Raw genomic sequence first — 11,583 nt, 5'->3', positions numbered from 1 at the left:
ATGGGCGTCAATTGACCAAATGCTGCAGCTAGTGTCCCAATAACATCATGGCTGAAAAAAGTCGGTTTTATTTAGTATTTTGAGCAGAATTACACGTCACGCAAATTCACTATGGGCGCTACATTTCACAAAATGCCAAACATTCTTTCAAAAAGCTCGAGTAGCTGTCATTTATGCTGCGTCCGGGTGCTCATCGAAAGGTTATGCATATCCCAGCAAACACACAACGCTGTCAAAACGTACTTTCAACGTTGCTACAACGTTGTCAAATGGTGGAACAGATTACTTTGTCTGAGTCATTAAGTAACGATGCTGTATGGTAAAATTATGACATATTGGCCACTTAAAAAATCGACAGAGCTGTATACCGACATCTTTTAAATTACTACTATTATTTCAGATAGAAATTGACTTGGTTTGAAAAAAGGTATTTGGTTGCTTTTACAGATTGGATTAATAATAATAATAATAATAATACATACATACATACATACATACATACATCTTACAAAATTAGAAAAATTATGACCTAGACAAGTGCACTCCATTCCAAGTGCACCGGGTTCTTCATTGCAGTAGCTGTGGGTCCAAAAATACAGAATATTATTACAATGGATTGTTAAAAAGAGGCAACATAAGAACTACACATATACCAGCTGTATTATGGAATAAATTAAACTGTATATAAGAAATAAATCATGTGACCTATCGTAAACTATTAGGCCAGAGGACAGAAATAACTGTTTTTAGGAATTAGGATTATGTACTAACTACAATAGGCAGTGTTAGGTAATTTTATTATTATTATTTTTTAAATGTTTGATTATATTGCACAAATATAGAAAGTTGCTGTGCGTTCATTTTGAAGAAAGCTTTTCCCTAATTAAAGTTAAAAAGGCAATATTCATTCATTATCTGTAACCGCTTATCCAGTTCAGGGTCGCGGTGGGTCTAGAGCCTACCTGGTAGTGATGTGTCGGTCGCGAACGAACCGGTTCAAAGAACCGGCTCTTGTGAACGATGAGAGCCGGTTCCCGTCTAGCTTAGACAAGTGGTTTTCCTGAATGCCAATCTGTCTTCCAAAAAATAGTTGAAGAAAATGTTAAATCAGTTAAATGTTTTGCACTTTGCAGAGTACAGTGGAACCTCTACTTATGAACTTGATCCATTCCGTGACCCGGTTCGTAAGTTTAAAAGTTCGTTTCTCGAGTCAATTTTACCCATTTAAAATAATTGAAAAGCAATTAATGCGTTCAAGCCCACCCCGGACGTCACCCTTTTTGCACTGATATAACTGATATATATTTACAAAACTCTCAAATTAGTGAAAAAAAAAATACATGTAGCATTGCTAAAAATAAAAAAGAAATACAGTGGTAACAGTAATAAACGACTGTGTGGAGGAGTAACACAGGCACTGGCTGTATGACGGGAGGTGGGGGGTGGGTGGAATAAAGGAGAGTAGGCGGTGAATGTGGGCAGACGAAGCGTAGAAACCGCTGAACTTAGCACGAATTTTGATGTCTTCGGTTTACACTATTGCTAAATTTCTAAAACTACAATTTGCTAATCTTAAAAGTTTGAGGGTCAAGAAAACGAGAGAAATGGGTCAATGACTCAAGTCTGGGCGCGCTGGGAGACTCGCCAATTGGGGTCAGAGGCCATTTCCAGCCGCCGGCTCGGCAGAGGGTTGGGTTAGTTTCTAGAGTCATGGTTCGTTGGTGGAGGCAAAAAATATTCAAATGCCTGGGTTCGTATCTTGGAAAGTTCGTTAGTATAAGCGTTCGTAAGTAGAGGTTCCACTGTATTTGTTTATTTTGTTAATCAGAAATTGATGATTATTTAATTTAATAAGCTATTTTGTAATACCTACCTTTTGGGTTCCATTGGCTATATTTCAGAGTTTACAAGTGATCTTTTATTAAGGTGTTTAAATAAAAATCCAGTTATTTATACAATTGAATGTGTGAGTGCAATCAGTGAGTTATTACAAGACAGCCATTAAAACTATTGGACATTGCAACACTATTTATTATTTTTAATATTGAACAATAATATTTTGTCCATATAGTCATGTAAAATGTAGGTAATATTGTTCTGTACCAGTGGAAAAAAGTGGTAAAACAAAGAGCCATTTAGGAGCCGAAAGAGTCGGCTATTTATGAAGAGCCGAGCCAAAAGAGCCGGCTCCCCAAAAAGAGCCGAAATTCCCATCACTACTACCTGGAATCATTGGGCGCAAGGCGGGAACACACCCTGGAGGGGGCGCCAGTCCTTCACAGGGCAACACAGACACACACATTCAAAAGGCAATATTTTTAGATTAAAAACAAGTGAAAACCACCTGACCGTTAGGTGTCAGTAAAACGCTTGTCCGGCGTGGATTAATGCTGAGGATGAAGAGGATTGCTAATATGCACAAAAAAAAAAAAAAAAAAAAAAAAGAAGAGGTCGAAGCAAAGAGACCAGACGTCAGTGGAAGAATGGTAAGTTTAAGCGTGCTTACTTTAAAAAAGCTGACACTGTGTTTGTTAATACTGTTAAAATGTATTTGTCACATTTTTTTAAATGTAGCAGGTGCATCAAAGTAACTTATTTGTAAAGTAAATGAACTATTACCACGTTTTCGTGAACGCACCCTTGAGGTGATTACCACTGGAGAATTTGCACTAGCTCAGTCTTGGTCCTGGTGGGTCACTGACCAGCATGTTATGGTTTACTCCTCACTCCATCACACATACTTCAGTTTCAGAGGGCTTTGTTCATTAGCTGCATCAGGTGTGTTGGGAACAGAGAAAACTCAATGTGCAAGACAGTGGCCCACAGGACTGAGAACCACTACACTAGCTTATGTCATTATGAAAAGCAGTGTAGACATTGTAAAGTAAAGCATTTAGATATTGTTTGAAATTGTAGAATATTTTAAAATTATACTTTTGTCATCGTTTGCTGTTTTTATTATTTATTTATTTATTTTCTTTTGCTTGATACATTCTGTTTAAGGAAATTGCCATCCAGTTATTATACATTGCATGTGCTATCTGGAAGATATTTATCTAAGAGTGAATTGGAGTATGCAAATAAAATATATATAATAATAATAATAAATAAATATATTCAGTAAATCAGTGGTGTCCGCATGGGTTTCCTCCGGGTGCTCCGGTTTCCTTCCACAGTCCAAAAACACACGTTGGTAGGTGGATTGGTGACTCGAAAGTGTCCGTAGGTGTGAGTGTGTGAGTGAATGTGTGTGTGTGTGTGTGTGTGTGGCCCTGTGAAGGACTGGCGCCCCCTCGAGGGTGTATTCCCGCCTTGCGCCCAATGATTCCAGGTAGGCTCTGGACCCACCGCGACCCTGAACTGGATAAGGGTTACAGATAATGAATGAATGAATAAGTGAGTGAAATGGCTTTTCACAATGTAACACAGTGTCATTACAAAGTTTGGCCATTGATTTGTAAGAAATTGTAAAATATTGGAGTTTACAAAAACAGCTTCATATCTTTTTCATGCATTCTTCAGTCAAAACATTCCCATTAAGTTTATACAATCTATGACTTATGACTGTACCCTTTTCAATTGGATTGTTTCTCAGTACGAAGGACAAAATATGCCGTAATAGTATAAATAAACGCACAAATAATGTAATAAATAAACAAATCTTATATAGTGCACTTTTCAGGACAGACGTGCACACGTTATCACTATACTGATCGATCTTGATATTTATTATATTTCTACATTTAATTATTTTATTTCCACACGTCTGTATGGAAATTCTGTATGTATATTTTTATCTTTATGTACTTGAAGTAAAAAGACAAACCTTTATTCAGTATTTGTATATTTCTGTAGTTTTTAATTGTATCATCCAGTTTATTATGTGTAGTTAGTTTATTTTTTAATAATATTTTATCAAAGGTTTACTGATACAGGTGCTGGTCATAAAATTAGAATATCATGAAAAAGTTGATTTATTACAGTAATTCCATCCAATAAGTGAAACTTGTGTATTATACTCATTCATTACACACATACTGGTATATTTCAAGTGTTTATTTCTTTTAATTTGATGATTACAACTGACAACTAATGAAAACCCCAAATTCAGTATCTCAGAAAATTAGAATATTACTTAAGACCCAATGCAGCCAATACAAATTCTTTTTAGAAAACTGTTGAGTTCAGTGGTAAACAGTAAGTACTACTCAGTACCAAGATTCTGGGGTAATGGTCTGTACATTTTTATTTATTAATGATATTATTTATTATTGTTGTTTTTTCTGGGCCTACAGGAAGTCTTGAGATAGCTGTAGTACAAACTTCCCCCCTCTTTACCATCTCTTCTGTACCCCACAGCTTTTGGAAAAAGTTATGCACACAACCACATTAATTATCCATGGACCATGATGAAAATATTCAGGTACTGGAAACTCATTCACCTCCAACATTCATAGGGCTTCTATGAATGTTACGCTGAACATTCATTCACACTACAAAACTGAAAAAATGCATATATATATCAGTGGCGGATGCTAGTCTTTAGGAGGGGAAGCTCAATTTCGGCCTACATCATAAAATGTGTTGGTTTATTTATACGTAAATTCTACCCTCCAAGAAAATGATCTGTGACCCTGTCGTACCAACAAGGCGTCTTTTCCAGGGACTTGACTAGTGTCCTCTCAATGGCCAGCAGAGCTAGGCTGCTTAAACGGCCTTGGCCCATGTGAAGTGTGTCCGTCTGTGCTCCCACGGATCTTTACACCAAAGGATCGCTGATTCGCTCATTTCGCTGTCAATCAAAAGGGATTCAGCCTCAGACCGATCATCCAATCATCATGCAGAAGCTGAGCGTCCGGTCCAGCCGAGGCCAGCCCCCTGCCCCATAGACCCCCAGAGGCGCTGAGCGTCCGATGGGCGGGACAAAACCCAGCATTTATCCAATGACTCATCTCGTTTCGCTGCACTTAGCTATTGAACTCTGTAGACGCTCAGCGTCCACACCGTTTAAAGCACAGTGAAACACCAAAGGGTGTGCGTGATTAGTGTGATTAATGTCTACAATGCACAGCTGTATTTAAAGTCTTATGTAACTTGGTTGAAAAGTTATTAAAAAATAAATTTAAAAATTCATTAAAAAAAAGATTTTTCCATCCATTAATCATTTTATTGATAAAATAAATCATGTGCATGATATCAAACACAACGTACACTTTATATTAAAAAAATAAATGCTTAACATTTAAAAGAACAGATTCCAAAAACAGAATTACACAGTTAGAACTTTAACATTCTCTTTAAATAAAGCTTTCTGCTTCACTACTTCTCGCAGTCTCTGGTATTCTTCACTGTGTCCACATTCCTCACTACCTGACCCCTCCTGCACTGTAATCCCGAATTAGTTGAGTTTACTAGAAAATTGCATGGAAACTCGTTGCCTTAAATTAATTAAGTTTTTACACAAGGTGAAACTAAAAATGTTAAGTTGTATTAACTTAACTGAACTTCACAGAACTGTTGCCTGGAAAAAAAAATGGTACAAGCCCCGCCCCTTGCTCACAAAACTTAACATACTAAGTAATCTCTACTTTTCTTGATCATTGCACTGCATTATTTCAACTAAATAATTCAAACAACTAATTTGATTTAGTAATGGCAAATGTTTTGAGCAAAACTTGAAATAATAATTAAAGACTACTCAAAAAGTTAATTTAAACCAAATTTGGGTTTACAGTGTGGGTGAATCAGATCAGACAGACAAACAGAGTGAGAGACAGACTGAGAGTGAGACAGACTGAGTGAGTGAGTGAGTGTGTGTGTGTGAGTGAGAGACAGAGAGAGAGAGAGGGAGAGGGAGAGAGAGAGAGACCTAAATTCTGAATTTAACTGTTAATGAGAGGTCAGTATGAAAACACATTTGCTGTGCATTCTTCCCCATCACTCCAAGTGTCTAACACGGCCAATCTGATGTTTATAAACACAGTGAGAACGAAGCTATTGAAGATTGTCACCTGTTGTTAGCGGCGAAAGGAAAGTACGTATTTAATCGTATTTAAGCAAAATAGGCTGAAAGACGATGGTGTGCATTGCTGTAGACAGAGTCTAGAAACGAATGCACTTTGTTGCGATGTCAAAAACGGTCTGCTTTTTTAGCTATTGAAAGGAAAAAGAGCATATATCAAATGCACCGAAGCGTCCATAAAAACAGTGTGCATTGTTCTCTGTGTCCGTACCATTCAGAATATGTAACTCTGTGTCAGATATAACCTTATTTTGAAAAGTTATTGACGCCGGAAAACCGAATATCGAAAAGAAAACTAACTTTACCGTGGTGTGTGACATTAGGGTATGAATTATGTGGGTCGGTACCGACATAACAAATGAAGTGCGTTATGACAATTGCGCGAATTAGATTCTACTGGTCCCACTGCAACCTTGCGTCCACCTCTCTGCAACCTGCTCCTGGAGGGCACGAGAGAAATGCAATTTTTTGTCAGTTGGCGAAGATCCGTTGTTGTGTTGAAGTCTCACAGGATTTCAGGTGAGTGATTCATAAATTATGACCATAAAATATATTTTTTAGTACATTTTCGAATGTATATGTTGTATACTGTAGACCTACTACCATAGTCCCCATTTACAGACAATTCTGGGTAGATATCTCAGTATTCTTCCTTACTTTATCAGCATTATTTGTACAATTGATGTTAGCTATTTAGCTAATGTTACTGAACAGAACGTATAACTCCGGAATTTTAAAAGGCATTCGAGTCCCACACCTCTTCCAATACTCGTTTTTTCGTTGGTCCTAAAGTTATTTTTGACGTTTTACACGTTTGACGTTTACGTTTGACACCAAAAATCCTATGACTACAATAGACAAAATACTTTTTTTGTCACTGTGGATGGTATGGAGGGTTTTAATAAGATTGAAATTAAACTGAAAGACGAAGAAGAAGAAAGAAAAATGGTGACAAGCTCAATTAATCCAATGACATAAAATTAATTCATAATTACATATTCTAATTAAATGCAGCATAGACAACAACACAGTTAAAACTGATGGTACAATAAGGGTTCTTTATTAAGGGAAATGGTTCTATATAAAATCCTAAACACTTGAAGAAACTTTTGCATGATCAAATGGTTCTTTGCATCATTAAGGGGTTCTTCAGATTGATGGAGAATGTAAAAATAGATGGTTCTTTTCAGAAAATATCGCTAATCTTCTATTGTTATGATGTCAAGCTTGTAACAATAGAAGATCCATTTTTGGTGCCATACAGAACTCTTCTCTTAAAGGTACTATACAGAAACTGTCTATAGCACCTTTCCAATCAATCTGAAAAACCCCTTCATGATGCAAAGAACCCTTTAATCTGTAAAAGGTTTTTTCGATTGATCAATGTTCTATATAAAACCATTTTCATTACTAAATAAACATTTCAAACTTACCTCTAAAAACACTGTCAATCCTCTCATACACACCATCTTACCCTCTCACACCATCAAACCCTTTTATACACTCCATTGAACTTCTCACACACACCATCAAAACCTGTCACACTCACCATCAAATTTTCTCTCACTCACACCATCAAATCCTCTCATACGCACCATCAATCCTTTCACACACAACATTCGATAATGTGTGTGAGAGGTAAGTCTGAAATTTGGACTAAACTGCCTGTCATGAATAACCCTTGAAGAACCATTGTTTTTAAGTTGAAATATTTCCAATAAATAGGAAAATTAAAACTGTAAACTATACAATTCTTTTAATAGGTCATGTATCTTGCCATCTAAGGGGGGCATTACCTTGGAGATTCAGTAAGAAGTACAATGCGCACAATGGCATCCTCAAGAACATGGGCTTCATTTAGTCTGAAAGGAAAAACAGGGAAAATGTAACTACAGAATCTAACCATTTACAGAGTAATAATGAGTGAGTGTATTTCTCTGCCTCTGTACTTGTGTGCTTAGATGTTTATGAAAAAAAAGCAATGTTGATTGGGTTTAAAAATGTTTGCTTCATCTATGCAGAGGCAGTGATGAGAAGTCAACCAGGGTCAAACGCAGCAGACATTGAGGCTCACATAGCTGAAACTCTGAAGCATGCACCAGGGATTGTGCGGCGAAAAGGGAATGTAAGTAAAAATCTAGTGAAACATGCAGTGTGTAAGATTTAGGGGATTTATTAGCAGAAATGCAATATAAAGTACAAAACCATATGCTTATTAGAGTATAATCACCTGTAACTACAAATCTGTGTGCAAGAAGTATTATGAGAAGCATCATTAGGTATTAGAAGTAGGGATACACCAATTTTTTATTTTTTGGGCCGATACGATAACCAATAATTAGAATCTTGGATATTTATGTTTTTGTAATTAAAGCAAATTCACCTTGGATTAAAGCAAACTAAATTCTTTTTATCGTGGGTTGTCATAGGATAAGCTTTTTCTTCTGTATTTGTACATTTCTGTACTTTTTATTTGATCTTTTAAGTTTATTAGTTGCAGGTCTCAGTCCATTTTGGTCATTCTATTTTCATTTTAAAAACAGATATTAAAACAATGAAAAATGGGTGGTTATTTGATTTTCAATTCATATTCTAAATCCATATAATGTAAAAATGAACAATATTTCTTTTTTTTTCTTTGAAAACAAAACATAAATATTTGTATAGAGTAAGAAACAGAAAAACAGTCCTTCTTTATTTTTCTCAAACCCAAGTTTAACACCACCGTCAAGGCAACTCATATACAATGTACTCACCTTAATTTTTTTTTATGTTTGCTCTTGTACGTTTACTGTTTTCAGACCTGTTAGTAAGATATATGCCTTTAGACCCACACTGAAACAATTGTACATATGGCAAGAGGGGACTATTCTTCAGCCATCTCTGCAATATTTCACATTGTTATGGAACCGGAGTTTAATATAATAAATGTGTCATTATAAATAATGGTACATAAACATATGAAATTAACAATATGTGTTTTGCCTCATTAAAGTTATTTGAAAATAAACTAATCATAATGACTTTATTTAATTTTAGTCAAATTTATTATTGCATGCATAATGATGTAATAGAGACATTATTGCTCAAACATGGGTTTCTGATTCTCTATCTGTTCTGAAGTAGATGTTGTGTACTCTGTAATTAAAAAAAACGTAATGTTGTGCCTATACGTGAAGCGCGGATGGCTTCACCATCAGTTTCCAATCCCTTTTTTCTCCATAACAATGTGAATTAGCCTCAGAGATGGCTGTAGAATTTTGCCTCTTGCCATGTGTACAATTGTTTCAGAGTGTGGATCTAAAGCCATCCTTCTAACTAACAGCTTTGAAAACAGCAAACGTATTAAAGCAAACATAAAAAAAACATTAAAGTGAGCACCTTGTATTTACACGCCTTGAGTTGCCTTAATGACGGTGTTACACTTAGGTTTGGGAAAAATAAAAGGATGGACTGTTTTTCTTTTTCTTACTCTTTGCGAATATTTAAATTTTGATTTCTAAGAAAAAAGAAATATTCTTGGTTTTTACATTATTTGGATTTGGAGTATGAAATGAAAATCAAATAACCATCCGTTTTAATTTTTTTAATATCTGTTTTTAAAATGAAAAAATAGAATGACCAAAAAGTACATGGACCCTCCATGTATGTAACAGCTAAATGATTTATGTTTATAATCGGAAAACAAAAAAGAGAGATTGGTTTGTATTCATTTTATTTGTATTCAAGGCAAAAAGTTAAACAAAAAATGACTGCGCATATGCTAGTGACTGAGTGGTAAGACTCAGTAAAATTGTTACTTTTAATAGGTACTTCATAAATCCAACAGTTATCAATTCAGAGTTTACCATAATATGTACCTATGAAATATAAAGTGATATTACTGTATAGTTTTTGAGTAAATGGCTTCCGAAATCTCACATTTTTTAAATGGTTTTTAATGATCGGTCAATTTCCATGCTTCATAAAATTGTCATTTCTAATATGTAGTCCATACAAGCATCAGATCTCAGCTCAATTGCGATAAATCGCACTATGTTCTTATGAAATATACATTTATTTTAACTTTGTAGGTGGTTGGTCAGGAGGGGTTTTAGCATGTTTAAGCACTTGGTGCATCAGTACCTCCTTCCATTCAGAGTGATATTTCTAGTTAGGGCATATTTGCTATGAAGGTAAAAGTTAAAAATCAAGGTATATTTCATTACATATATTTCAACAAAAAATACATATATCCTTAATTATGTTTAGTGCTCTTAGATCTTCTGTAAGGTTATTATAATGTTTAGGGGAATAATACAAAACACAGCTTCTCTGCATTCAAACTTGTAACCAAACTACTTGCTTTGTGCAAGAAGTGACATCTAGTCATTATAATGTGTCAATAACAGCTTCCCATTGCAAGTCTCAACAGTCGTTTGACAGCTAAAACATACTTTTAGGAGGCAAAAACAGTGCACAGCTTCCATGAGGTCCTTGCACCAGTCAGATGTCAGTCACTTTTGCTGTTAACTTTTCACACTTCCAGTCCCAGATACTCGAGTCCTCACCTAGGACCGGTTCTGGAACTGGATGGTCAAGAAGCTCATAGCTGGTTTACTTTTACATACAAGAACTCCATCTGAAACTTGGATTGATTTCGTAATTTCATACATCACTTTTCTGTAGGTTTACAAAATGTAAGGAAAAAGCTTCATGCGTTTGCTGTTTTTCATTATTTTTTTTGGATATAAATGCTCAGGGGTTTTTGGGAAGCATGGCATTTCACAGTACATGACCATGTGCAAACAAGGAGCCATTCTCCAAAGTAATAAAAAATGAGATAAAACCTTTTCAGATGGTTTCATAGATGATGATGTTTGGCCATGCAGGTCCTGCAGTTCGAGAAATGCGTTTTTGGCCTTGCTCCTCAGTACATGCACCAAACTTGGAAAGGGGAGTAACGCCATAAGCTGAAGCAGTCACATTACAAAAGGAACCAATCACACAATCCCACTAAGTAAGGACAGACATCTGTGCATTAAAAAAAACAAGGAATGAGCCCCACTAAAAACTTGGAGAGGTGCAGAGAAGATGGGGATTGTTCTGAAAGCCATGTACAGCAGAAGGGAGGGATTTTCCATTTCACTGCTAGATGTCACTAAATCTTACACAGTGCTCCTTATATGGCAAATCTAGCACGATTATAGGGATAGAAGCAACGTTCATCACTTGTGAATTGTCTCTTTTATTTTCCCCACAGCCTTTGGCGAACCGAGGCCCAGTGGAATCTGAAATGTAGCCAATGATTTCATTAGTTCATATATATGATATCTATAGTAGTTGAACCTAGTTATTTATGTTACTTTTGTTACTCCAGAGTTTATAAGGCTCACATTCTATCATTTCTTTACTTCTAAATTGAAAATTTTCCAACCTCACTGTTCCTTAGAATTCAACAGACTGTTTTTGTTGTATAAATAAATGAACTTTGTTCTGACTGACTCCTGTTTATTGTGCTCTGTATTTAAAATGCAGTTTGTTCTTAACTTCAGTGTGAGTATATGGAGCTTGTCAGTTGT

The sequence above is a fragment of the Hoplias malabaricus genome, chromosome Y (genome assembly GCF_029633855.1).
Source record: "Hoplias malabaricus isolate fHopMal1 chromosome Y, fHopMal1.hap1, whole genome shotgun sequence".
NCBI classification, from domain to species: Eukaryota; Metazoa; Chordata; class Actinopteri; order Characiformes; family Erythrinidae; genus Hoplias; species Hoplias malabaricus.
This window is presented reverse-complemented; position numbering follows the sequence as displayed.